The sequence below is a fragment of the Biomphalaria glabrata genome, chromosome 6 (genome assembly GCF_947242115.1).
Source record: "Biomphalaria glabrata chromosome 6, xgBioGlab47.1, whole genome shotgun sequence".
Classification (NCBI taxonomy): domain Eukaryota; kingdom Metazoa; phylum Mollusca; class Gastropoda; family Planorbidae; genus Biomphalaria; species Biomphalaria glabrata.
In genome coordinates this window covers 43,024,506-43,039,732 of record NC_074716.1, presented here as the reverse complement: position 1 = coordinate 43,039,732, position 15,227 = coordinate 43,024,506, and the positions used below count along the sequence as shown (strand labels likewise).

Here is a 15,227-nt window from a genome sequence, read left to right as displayed (position 1 = left end):
CAACATCCCCATTGTGTCCAGCGACCCTACCGACCCTTCAATTTCTGGTTTGAAATTCCCAAGTGTATTACGTTGGCCTCTTTAATAGGGCATTCAAAATTTAGGTATGTTTATGATTCAGTCTCTACATCTAACATGCGTAATAATGCGAAGCGGAGTGATCTGAAACAATACGTTATTACATTATAGTTTTCACAAATAGAAATCGAAATCTTATTTTTAATTAAATATTATATAGTCATAACTTCTTTATTTAAAAAAAAAAGTAAAAAAAAATAATATTTTAGATATTAAATTTTAAAATAAAATAATAGCGAAGACATTAACTTGCCAGTTTTTTTTTTATGGTCCCCCTTTCAGTAGATAGAGTGCATTGAAAGGTCATACATAGACATCTATTTTTTGGTGATGATATAAAGCAGTGATTGAGACTGTGATTCCCAAATGGTCTATATAGACCCCCAGGGGCTACGAAGACTTCCAATGGGTCTACGGAAGTGGAAAAATAAGTTTGGGGTCTATGAGATGTCCACGGGGGTCTACGATAATAGATTTCATTTAAGCAGGTCGTGACTTTAATTTTCACATCGTATTGATGTAATTCTTTCATGCACTAATATATGCTTTATATCTTAGTTAATCCTTTAAATATTTATCCTGATATTTAAACTAAGAATTGTTGTATTTAATTTCAATGCTTACATAAAGAGCTTAATTTTGTCATGTAACTAATGTTGACTGTACAGCGTTGATTATTGATTGGGATTCATTTCTTCCTTGTTAAACAAGCGGTTGCCTAAGTACCTTTTTTAAGACGATACGATTTTAGAATTATTTGAGACAATGCAACCCTGACTGAATAAGAAAAGAATTAAGAAATAGAGAAGATGATGGTTTCTTATAGTAAGATGCGGACAACATAATAGGCAAAACATTGATTTTACCAGCCGTTGTAGTTTTAAAAACTGTTTTACACAAATCTACATCTATTAATTAAATTATTAATACATTTATATTATTAAAAGAATTTCTTTTAGCAACAATACAGTTAAAGTGCACATCGGTAGTATGAGGTATAAAATCAAAAGCTTCTTATGTAATTCTTCGCAAACGGCATATATAAAGTTTGGGATCAGCAGCGTCACAGGCTTTGACAGGGTGTTGCAAATTGCCTAAGGGTCGCCGGCTTCTTAGTTTTCCTCAAGGTTGACCCACAAAATATCCCCTCTTTTGTATAGTTGCAAGGCAGCAGAGTTTTGGATTCAGTTTTCCTTCTTGCTAGGTGGGTAGCAAGTCAACGCTAATGAGCCCTTCCTGTTCGAAGCTTATTGGTTTAGGCACCAGTTATTCATTCTCGACCCTTCTCCTATTAGTGAAAACAGTTTCGCGGACCCAATATTTTAGCCAGACGTGAAAGATCAAGAAATACATGAGAAATTGCTCTTTGCAAAAACTTTTACAATCATACTTAAGACAAATAAACTAATGAATTAATTATTTAATGTTTGAAGTACTACTTCATAAACAACAAATTTCTATATGAAACATAATATCCATAGCAACGGATGATACCCCCCCCCCCCAAAAAAAAAAATAATTTCCTGTGTGTTTGGGGATTCCAGTAATAAATAATTGTTATTTTAATTGATTTAAATGTGAATTGTATCAATAAAAGCCATAGATCTCTATACCTTAATATGTAGCTTTAAATTACTTTTTCACTCTTCAACTCACTACAATTGGAAATTAGTTTTTAAAAAAATGTTGATGAATTTGCAAAAATGCAATGTAAGTTAAGCAGGGTGTCTACCGAAAACCAGAAAACATGGCAAGGGCTCTACGAGACAAACATAAACATTATTTCCGGTATTGAAAGCCAACAAAATGCATATCTGAGTTATCTATAGTGCATTATCCTGCTATTAAATAGTCTGCTATTTTTACTTAGATCCTCAGGCGCCGTTCAGCGCATTGGGCGGCAAGCTGCTTCCACAAAAAATCTGTCACTGGCAATTGTCTGAAGCCTCTTCCCACCTGCTCTGAGGTCCTCCATGTGTTATACTAGGATTTCCCTGCGCTTTCCTCGTAATGGCCTCTATGTCATCGCAACTCTTATTATGTGTAATTCATTTTGTCGGAGAACATGTCCCGCAAACCTCATTCGACGCTCTGTCACAACCTTACTAATGTGTAATTTGCTTTTTTTTTTATATTGAAGAGGTACTTTTAGCATTAAACCCGCTGAAAAGGGGGCGGGTTAAACTCAAAACCCCTTTGGCTACGCTCATAGAATTTTGAGTAATTTGCTTTTTTTTTATATTGAAAAAGGTATTTTTTAGCATCAAACCCCGCTGAAGGGAGAGGGGTTAAACTCAAAACCCCTTTGGCTATGCTCATAGAATTTTGAGTAATTTCCTTTTTTTATATTGAAGAGGTATTTTTTGGATTCAAACCCCGTTGAAAGGGGGGGGGGTGGGAATTTAAACTCAAAACGCCCGTTGGCTACGCTCATAGATTTTTGAGTGTGTAATTTTATTTTTTTTTTCTATATTGAAGAGGTGGTTTTTAGCTTCAAATCCCGCTGAAGGGGGTTTTAAGCATAAAACTCCTCTTGGTTACGCTCATAGAATCTGGTGACTGATGAATGGATAGTCTTATATTGAAGAGGGGGTTTTATTGTTAATTTTGGAGAGGGTTTTAAGATCAAAATTGTCCTTAGCTATGCTCTTGGAATTTGGGGATTGTGGTTTGCATTTTTTGTTTTGTTTTATAGAAGAGGAGCATTTAGCTGCAAAACCGCCTGGTAGGGGATTTTAAACTCAAAACCCCATTGGCTGTTGGGGCAAGGGATGTTTTAGTATTAAAATTAAATCTCACCTAAAATAAACAAAATCAATGCGAAAAATCAGTCACTAAATTCCGCCCCCCCCCACCCGCGAGGGGAATTTCATTTCTTGGGGTTCAACCCCAACCCCTCCCCCCCCCCCCCCATGGCTACGCCCATGTGGCAAACACCTGCATGGCTCATATACTACAGAGTAGGAATATGGGGGAGTTTCACCGATGCTCTTGGCCTTTGACCTCGCTTCTAATCCGTGCGTCCTAGAATACGAGCTATCGGTAATAGGGATGTAATAAAATTCATCTGCTTGTTAAGACAAGCAAATGGAGCAAGCTTCCATAGGCCCAGAGTTCTGTATTTATTAGAAAAATACAGATACTAAAAAGTTATGTATTTTAGAAGGTGTATGATACTTTCGTGCACTTTCACTTGTAGCAAACAAAATGTATGGTTACTTAGTTGGCAACAGCGATCTAGCAGTATAATGAGTTTACACCTCAGCCACTGCGCCTTATTTATTTATTTATTAGTAGTATTTCGAAAACAATGTTAACGATTTTTTGGAAAATGTCGAGGTCTATGCTAAAGGAACAGCAACCTCAAAGTAACACTACCGAAAAAAAAAACTTGAGACAAAGTAGGATTTTACGCCTCGACTGATTTACCCGCGTGTTGATTAGAATTTTTTTTTTAAACTATTTATAAGCAGATTTGTTTAAAACTTTTCCATTTTCAGACTATCTTTTAATTAGAAACTTCAAATCTGCTAAGTCATTAGTTTCCCTGGCTAGTTCAGGCTACCCGTACAGTTTGTTATTGCCACTCTTAAGCATTATTATTTGAATGTCTATTTCGCTGGGTTTAAATTTCTTTCTTGAACGTTGTTTTTTTTTTTCATTCTCATATATCTAGTGGTCAGTGATTTCTTGAAGAGCTTGGGGTTGTTGTTGTTTTTTTTTGGAGGGGGGGGGGTACATCATTCCTTAAAAGACTTACTTGGAAAGTCTAAGAGCTTGGCTTCTGAACCGAGGGGCCTAAGTTTCAAATCTAATTTAAGACTGGAATTTGAAATTTCTTGATTTGTTAGAACGCCCCGCACGCCCCTTAGTCCATCTAACCCTAATTGGTCCATGACATTGGATGGAGGGGGAAAGTTAAGGTAGATAGTCATTGTCCTGGCCTTATGACTACCTAGTTACCCGTCGGTCATGGAAACAGATTACCTTTGTTTCATTTATCTGAAAGGGAGTAGGGCCAACTTTAATTTCTTTCCATTTCATGCACAAATTTTTAAGTGAGAATTTTTCTTCAAGTTATTTCTTACTTAGTTCTTATATTACTTTTTAATAAGTTCTCGGACAATGGTTATGCCTGCGAGGATTGTGGCCAAATATGTAGGTCGCAGATGGGGCTGCGTAGCCACGGGTCTGAGGACTCAAAAACAAGCCTTTTATTGTTATTACTATTATTATTATTATAATTATTATTATTATTATTACTATTATTATTATATCATATCTATATTTTTAAAAGTTTTATACTTTAAAAAATGCTTAATTTAGAATAGGCCTATGGATTTATATTTTTGTTTTTATTTAAATAATCGAATGGAAACCAGCACATATAGAACTAGAAGGAAATGAGAAGGTTGACACACTCGCCAAGAGTGGGAGAACTAACAATTAAATATTGCACTCTATCCAAAAGAAATGAAATAAATAAAATAAATGAGAAATGGACAAGCTCTCATCCAAATCACAAGAAAGATGATGCCTATTATAAACTATCCCGACAAGATCAACGTCTAATTTTTCGACTCAGGACGGGACACAACAGAGTGAGACAACATATGTACTGGAAGCTTAAAACTGGAACCAGTGAAATCTGCCCATGTGGAGTATCACCAGAGAATGCTGACCATGTCCTACAAAACTGCTCTCTTTACCAAGAGGCCCGTGTAAGACAGTGGCCCCAAAACACCAAAATAGAAAGAAAACTATATGGAGAGCTCCCTGATTTGGAAACCACTACGCAGTTCATCTCATATATTGGTCTAGTCATCTGAACGCTCTAACATAAAAATGAGAAACAAGAAGAAGAAGAAGAAAAAATCGAAAAAAAAAATTCAACTTAAAATAATCAAAGTGTTTCGCTAAATTCTCAGAATGTGCGAAGTGTTCCGTTAAGGGTAATGTCTGCATTACCCAAGTAAGTGTTTTCTGCTATACAAGCTACAAATTTCAAAGTGTTTATTTTTGGTGTAACAGACAAAGAATGCATTTAGTATGTATATAAGTCAATTTATTTTAGGCCTATAACAAGATTTAATAAGCAGTGTTTTGTATTATATATTAGAAGACAAATGGACACACATAAACAATGCCAGTTTAGAGATTTAACCAATGAAAAGGCCTCTACCATGTGGCCTTGAGTGAGAGATTAGCCCTTGAAAAAAAAAAACATCAATCAGATGATCATTCAAAAACAGGCTCACACTGAAGCATATCATCACAGCAATTAGTTTACTGAATATTAATAATATAATAATTATAACTTAAATATATATTCTCACCCTGCGTATCATGTCGTCAGTTGACCTAAGAATACTGTAATATCGGCAACACATTGGTCTTGCACACGTCTCTTGTTGTTTTTTTTTTGTATGGGGGGGGGGGAGATAGGGTTGTGGTTCTTGATAGTTTGTAGTTCATACTGTCTGATATCGAAACACACCTTTTTTACCTAAGTGGACCACATCGGGGGCCGTGTCTGAGTTTGTGTTTCTACACAAACTCTCTTTGTAACCTTGTTTTTAAATGGACTTTTCTCTTTGTCCGTAGGCTATGTCTTGCCCCCCCCCCCCTCCTCTGTTTGTCTTTCTTTTATCTCTTTCACTCTTAACAATGTCAAAAAAAAATGGTTTATTTGTATTATTTAAAAACAAAACAAACTAGTAACAGTTTAAAAAAAACAAATAATCAATTTATAATATTCCGAAACAAAACAGTAAAAAGTAAAATTATCTTCATGGCAACTGGATCTATGCAATTACCAGACACATTACAAAATTACAGCGCGATTCGATAGAGAACAAAAAGACAACTTGAATTCTAGATTAAAAGCTGAAAGAAAAATGTCAACAAATTGCTGTTGTGAAATATTTTCGCAAAATTCTACGAGGAAGATTCCTTTGCATTAAAATCTAACAGACATTCCAGCTTAATTTGTGTATTAACAAACTGGTTAAAAACAAACAAATCAGTGAATATCAGATAAAACACATATACACACATACACACAACGACACGACACAGTACACACAAGAAAAAAAAAACTACCTTGTCGTGTGAATCGATAGATGGCGCTCAACCAGCTCACAAGCAAACACGGGAGTCTGAGACCAGCCCCGCAGTTAGCCGAGGGTATTCCGCGCCACCGGGGCGACGTTCCCACCACGCTCAAAAGCGCGAGTCTATTCGGAGGGCGGTCTGGGGGGGGGGGAGGGGAGAAAAGAAATGGAGCAGGGCGCCGTTTGATGATTGCACTAAGGGTATAAAGATATTTTATAATCCTAAGAGACTGTATAATCCTAAATCAAATTCACCGTCTGTTTTATGCGTGTGTGTGTGAGCGTGAACGTCTGTATGTGAGAGAGATGATATTGCGAGCCTGACTTGACATGCGGGGGTATAGAGAAGCGGGAGTGTGATGAGATACAAAAAAAACGGGGGGAGGAGGGAGTGGGGGATCTACCCACGTTCCTTTAGATTCACTCTAACGTCGCAAAATATATTCGGTATCGATTCTGTTTTTTTTTTCAAGACTTCGTTAGGCCAAGCCGATATTGTAAACATTTTTCTTTTCTTATTGTAGAGCACTGGCATTTCTACCAAACGTGAACATGACCTGGACCACCAACGTGCAAGCCCTTCTTGTTCAAAGTGTTTGGTCCTGTTGCGTCCTTCACGCATTATTGGCCTCACAATGGTTTTATTATGTGTTCGTTTGAACCACCACCCTCCATTGGAGACCGAAATTGACCTCTTATTGGCCCCCACTTGGGCTGTCTTTCATCCCCCAAACAGGTCCCATGTATTTGGCCCCGTGCTGACCCATGCTGACCGCACAAAGGTTTTTATTAGGGCTTGTCTCGGAAATCTTACTGGGCCCATGCGCATCTCTAACATCCCCGTTTGGGACACCGTTCATTCCCCGTTTGGGACACCGTTCATCCCCCGAATGAACCCCATAGCGTTAGTATATGTTGGCTTTGATGTGACTGTAATAGATTCCCAAGTCTTTGCTAACAGGGTTCGTAGTAATAAATGTGCTTTGTACTTCACTTGGTGAATGGCATCCCATCAGTACATTGTACTAGGTCGACCTATACTTCTTGTTAAGTCATTAATCCAGATCAAGGCAGTCTTCCTCTAAGTAAAAGTTTGTAAAGACATAAAGATAGAGGCGTGACTAGTCTTTTTGATGACTGCTAAGGTGCCACTTTTTTTTTTTTGATAACAATTTTTACCAATAAGTTACATCTATGTTACAATCACAAAAAAACATGAATATTTTAACATGTAGAATACAGATCTATTTTAATGAGACTTTGTCAAAATCAACCATATTAAAAAGCCACCATCATAGGTCGGGTAAACTTTCAACACTTCTACAACTATGTACCATTCAGTTCTGTTGGGGCAATCTCGGAAATAAGCTTACCTCACTTTCGACATAGTAAAAATTCAAAAACTTAAAGTATAAAATCATTTATTTGATTTCCTTATCCCTTCGAGCTGAAATTCTGCACATGGTGCTGCATGGCAACGATCCTTTCATTAATCCTTAAATTAATTAGCATAAAAACAATTTTATGTTATTTGAAATACCCAGAAAGACACAAAGATAGAGGCAAATGTTTTATTCCAAACGCTAGAACAAATTCGTACAAGTGCTCTTTCTTCTTTAGTGTCATTAGAGAATGGAATGGGTTGCCTGAATCAGCCAAGAAGATCAACGACTTAGAAGAGTTTAAGTCATTGATTAACATGCATGACTAGATTGATACATGAAATGCATAAGACGTAATTATCTTCTTCTTTGAAGCAATGTCTGTAATATATAAGATAAGATTAGTAAAAGTAGTCTTTATGTCTGCATATTTTTGTTTGAGCGTTTGTTGTAAGTTGGTTAGAGCGCCTTGCTAATAACATGAGTTCGATTCCCATACTGGCCTTTTTTTTTCTCTTTATTTTTTAAATGACCTATAGCCTAAACAATGAATATTTAGTTGACTATATTAGTTCAATATAAAGTAGGCATGAATTTAGTATTCTTTTTATTTTACTTGTCTGCTATCAATGTAACATCCTGCAGGTCTCCATGGAGAAGACTAGACCTTGCTTGACTTGTTTTGGACTTTTGTTCGGAAACATGTTCTCCAAGACTCTGTCGTGAACCGGTAGGTCTCCCTGACTCAGACATCTCGTGGAGCGGTAGGTCTCCCTTACTCAGACATCTCGTGGAGCGGTAGATGATGATGTAAGACAGGATTTGAACTCAAGAGCATTGTGACGAGAGTTCGTATTGCATACCGTACTGTCAGGCATTCATCCTTACCTGGAAGATATACAGGACAATTTTAACAGTCACAACAAATGAAAATTAAATTTGACTGCCATTGTCCACCTCAGCCGTCGGCCACAGAAAGAGGTGACCTCTACATCATCTGCTGTATAGATCGCAAGCTCTGAAAGGGCAACTTTATTATTCACAGTGAAAACAATTTCACCGTAAAAAAAGTCGAGGATGTTCACTATAGTCCTATAAATGAATGAAGGCTGGTTGGTCTTGGAGAATATGGTATTTGGACTGTCATAACGATGGTCGCAGTTCGAGTCCAGCCCACTTCAATGTCCTGCTGTCCTTCAGAAGGTTTGGGCCAGGAAGTTTTGATCTTCATTTTTTAACGAACGTCCAAAAATCTTTAAAACAAAAACAAAAAACAAAAATATAATAATAAAGTCAAGTTTTGAGATGAGCATGCTAAAATTGTGAAGATGACAAAATCAGATTTTATTGGAGATTTTTAGACATGGCGGAAAAACTATAAATAGCTAGCTCGCTAGCTTTTTTGGTGTATCCGGTGTACGAACTAAAGGAGGTGCTGCTAAACTAGGTTGTTGTTTTTTAAAGGTTTATGATCAATTGTGTGCAGTAGTAAATTCTCAACTCTTCCGTTTGTAGTACAAAATAAATTCAACATGAAGGATGCATGAGGCTACAAACCTATTTTAAAACAAACAACTAACCAACGTTAATAGAGGATATTTGATACGAAAGTGGGCGTGAATTGCATAGGGTCATAGCAATTGGCTTCCGGGGCTCGAATCCTGGTGAATACTAGAATTTTTTTCAATTTCGGATCCTTGAGTCCACCCAGCTCCAATGGGTACCTGACATTAGTTGGGGAAAAGTGAAGGCGGTTGGTCGTTGTGCTGGCCACATTACACCCTCGCTAACCGTAGGCCATAGAATCAGATGACCCTTACATCATCTGCCCTATAGACCACAAGGTCTGAAAGGGAAACCGATACGAAACTACCAAGCAAAACAAAATTCTTGTTTGTGAAATAGTTGACAGTGACGTTCATTTTGGCGTCCTTGACATTGTATAGTTTATCGTGAAAATCTCCAGGAAGTGGACAAATCAAATTCAAACTTTTGAAACAGTGTGCCAAACTTTACAAGCATTTATGACCAATATAAGTTGAATCCAGTTAATCGGACCACACCGGGACGCGATCGCTTTGGTTCTAATAAGCGTCTGGTCCGATTAGCCGGATTCATTAATATATCATTATAGGATTCGGTCGGAATAAGCGGATGGTTCGATTAACCGTTGGTCCAATTAAGCGGATTCGTCTGTATTTGTAAAGCTATAAGCTCTGTAATGATCACTGACAGCATAAGCAATAATCATAAGTGGCGAAATTGAACCAAATAAGAATATCCGAGTTTAGAGCAACCCAAGTGGGAATTTCTAGAGTGTACATCGGAGCGGGATGGACGTATGACATAGTAATTGACTTAAGAATGTACCGAGTCTACCTCGTAAGTAGAGAAACAAACTAAGTTTGTTACTGGCAGTAATCCAAGATCAGATCTCTTCCCCGTGGCACCGAAATATTATAACATAATGATGCAAATATTGTTAAATTTTGAGAAGGGATAATATGGGGTAAACTCCGGTAGACAATAACAAAAAAAATAAAGAGCTTTATATAGCTGTATTGAACGCCCTCTACGTTTTTCATGTCACATTTTTGTTAAGACTAAGACTAAGACTGCTTTATTGATCCTTACGGAAATTTTTTGTGATTACAAGGACTCATTACTCATATAAAGACAACACAACAGAAAAATACACATAAATACAACAGACAACATAAAGAGTTCATTCAGCGACTACACACAGGCACTTGGTGCATTTCATGTTCCCTGATCAATGAGTGGCAGTGATAGAGTCTGACCAAGTGAGGTACGAACGAGTTTTTGTACCGCTCCGTTCTTGTTTTGATTGACAGCAGTCGCCCACTTCGCGAAATTGTTTTTCACTTTGAATAGTAAAGTTCCTCTTTCAGACCTCGCGATCTATAGGGCTGATGAAGTAAAGGCCATTTGTTTTTGTGGCCGACGGCTAACGAGGGTGTCATATGGCCAACACAACGACCAACCGCCTATACTTTCCCAAAGTGGTGTAAAGTACCCATTAGAGATGAGTGGAATTCAAAATTCCAGTCTTCATCGAGATTTGAATCCGAGACTTCTTGGTTTGGAAACAAAGCGCTTTACCTATCAACCGCCACGCTCCCCCCCCCCAATGAATATAGGTGTTATCGCATTCCGTCGCAATGATAGAATGAAGTACTTAGTGACATTCTAGATGACCTCGGCAAAGTAAAGTGGTGATGATAACAGGGGCGGCGATGACGATAAGAAAATCAATATGGGGGAATAGATAACCACACACAACCACGTCCCCACAACCACATACACACAACGTCATAAACACTGGAGATCGTGTTTCCTTGGGCAGCCTTGGCTACACCTCCGCCTTTTATTCTCCCCCCTCCCCAGGCCGACTGAACAAACAAACAAGAAAATCGTAATCTATTGTTGAACTATGTCCAGAGGATTCTGATTTTTAAATGTCACTTGTCACACGTTCGCTTGAATCATTTATGTCATGCCACTTAAAAAAAAACAACAAAAAAACAGGAGCTTTTTATATGTTGATGCACCTCAGAGATGAAAATAAATGGCGCCAATTCAAAAACGTTGATAAGCTGATGCACCTGAGATATGTTGATAAATGGCGCCCCTTCAGAAAAGTAAATATGTTGATGTACCTTGAAGGTATTGATAAACGGAGCCACTTGATAAAAGTTGATAACTTGAAGCAACTAACTAGTGATGATAAATCCATGCACTTCAGAGGTGTTGATAATCCGATACATCACACAGGTGAGTGCCCTGTATGTGAAAAGTAAGTGCCGGTATGCCTGCAATAATGTGAGGGTGGCCACCTGCTCGTGTGGTGTGCGCTTAGGACAGTCTCTACATAGTCCCGAGTTTGAACTCATTCGCCGTCATCCAGCATCCGTCCTGCAGGAGGTTGGGCTAGCACAAATAAATCTTTATTTCTGAATGAGCATCTGATGCTTATATAACATACAAACAATTGCACGACCTCTCCAGCCTAAATGTTACATTTGAATCAAGTAGAGGTTAGTTACTCAACATTCATACATTCCTAGTGCGAGGACAATCTTGATCTGACAGTTTCTGGCAATCTGCCAGAAGGGTAAAAGCCAAAATACAACTTCTCAGGAGAGATTGTCCCATGGTTAGAACATCAATAGTGGATAGCGACGTTCTAAAGACTACACGAAACAGCATGCAGCTTGTTCATAGAGTAACTTTGGTTTGTAGAGCTCTATCCTAAAATAATTAGCAATTATATATTTATATGTCGGTGTGTAATTTAAAGTCAACTTTTTTGAGATTTTTAAAAGCAATTTTCTTCTTTTAACGTAAATATTGAACTTGCAATTGAAATAAAGGTATGTAGAATTGCCCCATGTATGCTCAGTGCAAAATAAATTTCCTTTGAAGTCTTCGATGGTACAGAGAATCTTTTTGTTTTATTCTTGTGCGTCCATGTTATATGCCAAGATTATTTCCCTTCATCTTCTTTCCCAAATCGGCCACTGAAAACATCAATTTGCATCGTAAAGAAAAATAGTGATGAGAGAGGGAGAGGGAAAAGAGAGAGAGCGAGAGAGAGAGAGGAGAAGAGAGGACAAGAAAACAAATAAATAAAATGAGACCTAACGTCACGTGACAAGTCAGTACTAAGAGACTGTGTCCAGACTACTAGAGAACTGTCACATTTGATCACGTCCACTACTACAAACAAGGTTACTTACTAGTCTCACCACCCCCTTCCCCTCCCTTTCTTTTTTTCTTCACGTTCTTCTTCTTCTGGACATGTCCCGAGTGACCACTGGTCAAACAGCACGCACGCACAGACACTCACGCCATTGCCTCTCAACAGGTTTAAGTGAGAAGAGAAGAACTTGAAGCGTCCAACCATTGGGTGAGGGGGAGAGGGAAGCCTCACTCTTGCCTGGACATCATTAACTTGGACCATGCAGGTTATAATTGACCAGTGCAGGAGGCCAAAGAGAGAGGGGAGGGGTGGGTAGATCCAGATCAATATCTCATAACACAAGTCATATATTGATAAAGCTGGTTACAACCGGCAGCGAGATAAATGTAAAGCTTTTCTTTCATGGTTGAAGATAAAGTAAAAAAAAAGTAAAGTTCCCCTTTCAGATCGTATGGTTCATAGGGCAGATGATGTAAAGGTCATCTGTTTCTGTGGCCTACGGTTATCGAGGGCGTCATGTGGCCGCACAACGACCATCCGCCTATACTTTTCACCAACTAATGTCAGGTACCCATTAGAGCTGGGTGGACTCAGAGGCGCTAAAAGATCCCGAAATTAAAAATCTAAGTCTTCACCGGACCCCGGTACGGAAACCAAGCGCTCAGCCACACCGCCTCGATGGTTGAAGATAAGACTATCTATTTCTTCATGACCTGGTGAGCATCTTGGCTTTAAAGCCTAAGACACCAAAACTAATGGATTCAATAGATGGGAGAGATCACTGGCTAGTTCTTCCCAGTCATAGGTGTTCATTCCTCCTTTTTTAACGAGATCTCGAGGGTGTCATTTCATCTCATGAGTTGATCCCCTTACTATGTTACCAAGAGTGAAGTGGATATGCTGGTGACTTCATGGCATGACAAGAGAGGTGTTACCAGCAAGCTATCACCAAGGGCGTTGTGTATAACATGTCTAGAAATAGTGAAAAGAAAAGAAAGTTGATTCAGAGTACCGGTAAAATGGATTTAACAAACAAGCAAAATATAAAAATCATTCAAAATATTTTTTAAAAATCTTATCTAAGGGAAAGCACTATTACACTCACAACTATAATTTAATAAAGTAGACGTTATTTCCCTTATCTGATCTCAAAACAACATAATTAAATAACAATAATTGATTTGCTTCTTTGTTAATTTTCTAATTGATTCATGTGTTGTTGGGTACAATAAATGATTGCTTGAATTTTCAACTTGATACAAATTGGGCGTGGGAGAAATAACATGTTCATTTACTTAGTGAGACGAAACCCTTTATATTTAGCCATATATGTGCATACTCACTGCATACAAAAGGATTATTTTCCATTGAAGGTATAAAAAAACAACTAATTACCAGTACCAGTAATTAATTGACAAATTGGTTAATTTTTTAAAATTGATTCATGGCTTTGTCCATGCCAAGTCTCAGCTTGAACCGAGAAAGGGCGTGGAATAACGTGTACACGTTTTTACCAGACAGACAGAGTTGATACAAGCTTTGTAAGAAAGAATGTTATTTTTATTATAATTCATAACTAGCAAGGGTGTCAATGTTAACTCTTTCCCGTCACACCATGTCTCTTCTTTGCTCTTTGAAACAAGGTTTTTATTTTTAAGATACATGGGGCCTTTGAGAGTGTGTAAGGTAAAAAACAGTTAACTAGAAATATATTAAACTATTTTTTTAACAAAGCTTATATTAAGTATAAATGTATTGATCTGTGCAATTAGAAATTTTTCAACGAATTCCATGCTTTTAGCTTTCTCAATGTGCTATGATCCTATCACTTGTCTGGACCCTTAGGTAAAGAGGGCGGAGAGAGAGAAGGGGGTGTGTGGGTGAAGGTTACCTGATTTTTTAAAGAAAATTGCATGACTTGAATTCGAGGGTTCAAACCTCCTCAAGCCTATTCATTAACCATTGTGCCAGCATGTATGTTTTGTAACTATCTATTATTAGTTTCAAACTTTATGTTTCGTAACTATCTATTATTAGTTTCAAACTTTATGTTTCGTAACTATCTATTATTAGTTTCAAACTTTATGTTTCGTAACTATCTATTATTAGTTTCAAACTTTATGTTTCGTAACTATCTATTATTAGTTTCAAACTTTATGTTTCGTAACTATCTATTATTAGTTTCAAACTTTATGTTTTGTAACTATCTATTATTAGTTTCAAACTTGATGTTTTGTAACTATCTATTATTAGTTTCAAACTTTATGTTTTGTAACTATCTATTATTAGTTTCAAACTTTATGTTTTGTAACTATCTATTATTAGTTTCAAACTTTATGTTTTGTAACTATCTATTATTAGTTTCAAACTTTATGTTTTGTAACTATCTATTATTAGTTTCAAACTTTATGTTTTGTAACTATCTATTATTAGTTTCAAACTTTATGTTTTGTAACTATCTATTATTAGTTTCAAACTTTATGTTTCGTAACTATCTATTATTAGTTTCAAACTTTATGTTTTGTAACTATCTATTATTAGTTTCAAACTTTATGTTTTGTAACTATCTATTATTAGTTTCAAACTTTATGTTTTGTAACTATCTATTATTAGTTTCAAACTTTATGTTTTGTAACTATCTATTATTAGTTTCAAACTTTATGTTTTGTAACTATCTATTATTAGTTTCAAACTTTTAAGCAACGACCTAATTTTTGTACACAAAGTAAAAAGGGGACTAGTCACTAATGTAACTTATTCCGCCACTTCTGTCAAAATGCCTTTCCCTTGTTCAATACCACATAAATATTAATTACCAATAATTAATTAATTGGTTAATTTTGTTCATTGTTTCATGTTTCGTTAGGTACAAGAAATTTTTTTTTGCAAACTTACAATGCTATCCAAGATTGGGTGTAGGAGAAATTTAAA

The 15,227-nt window shown here is 36.9% G+C and overlaps 1 protein-coding gene across 1 annotated transcript in view; it reads right to left on the bottom strand.

Moving 5' to 3' along the window:
* LOC106079880 (blood vessel epicardial substance-A-like) overlaps window positions 1–6,321 on the bottom strand; it is a 107,974-nt gene extending 101,653 nt beyond the window's left edge. Inside the window, exon 1 of the mRNA XM_056032520.1 lies at window positions 6,181–6,321. The gene's annotated coding sequence lies outside the window, so the exon portion shown is untranslated. The remainder of the gene's footprint in view (window positions 1–6,180) is intronic.
* Between the last annotated feature and the right edge of the window lie 8,906 nt (window positions 6,322–15,227).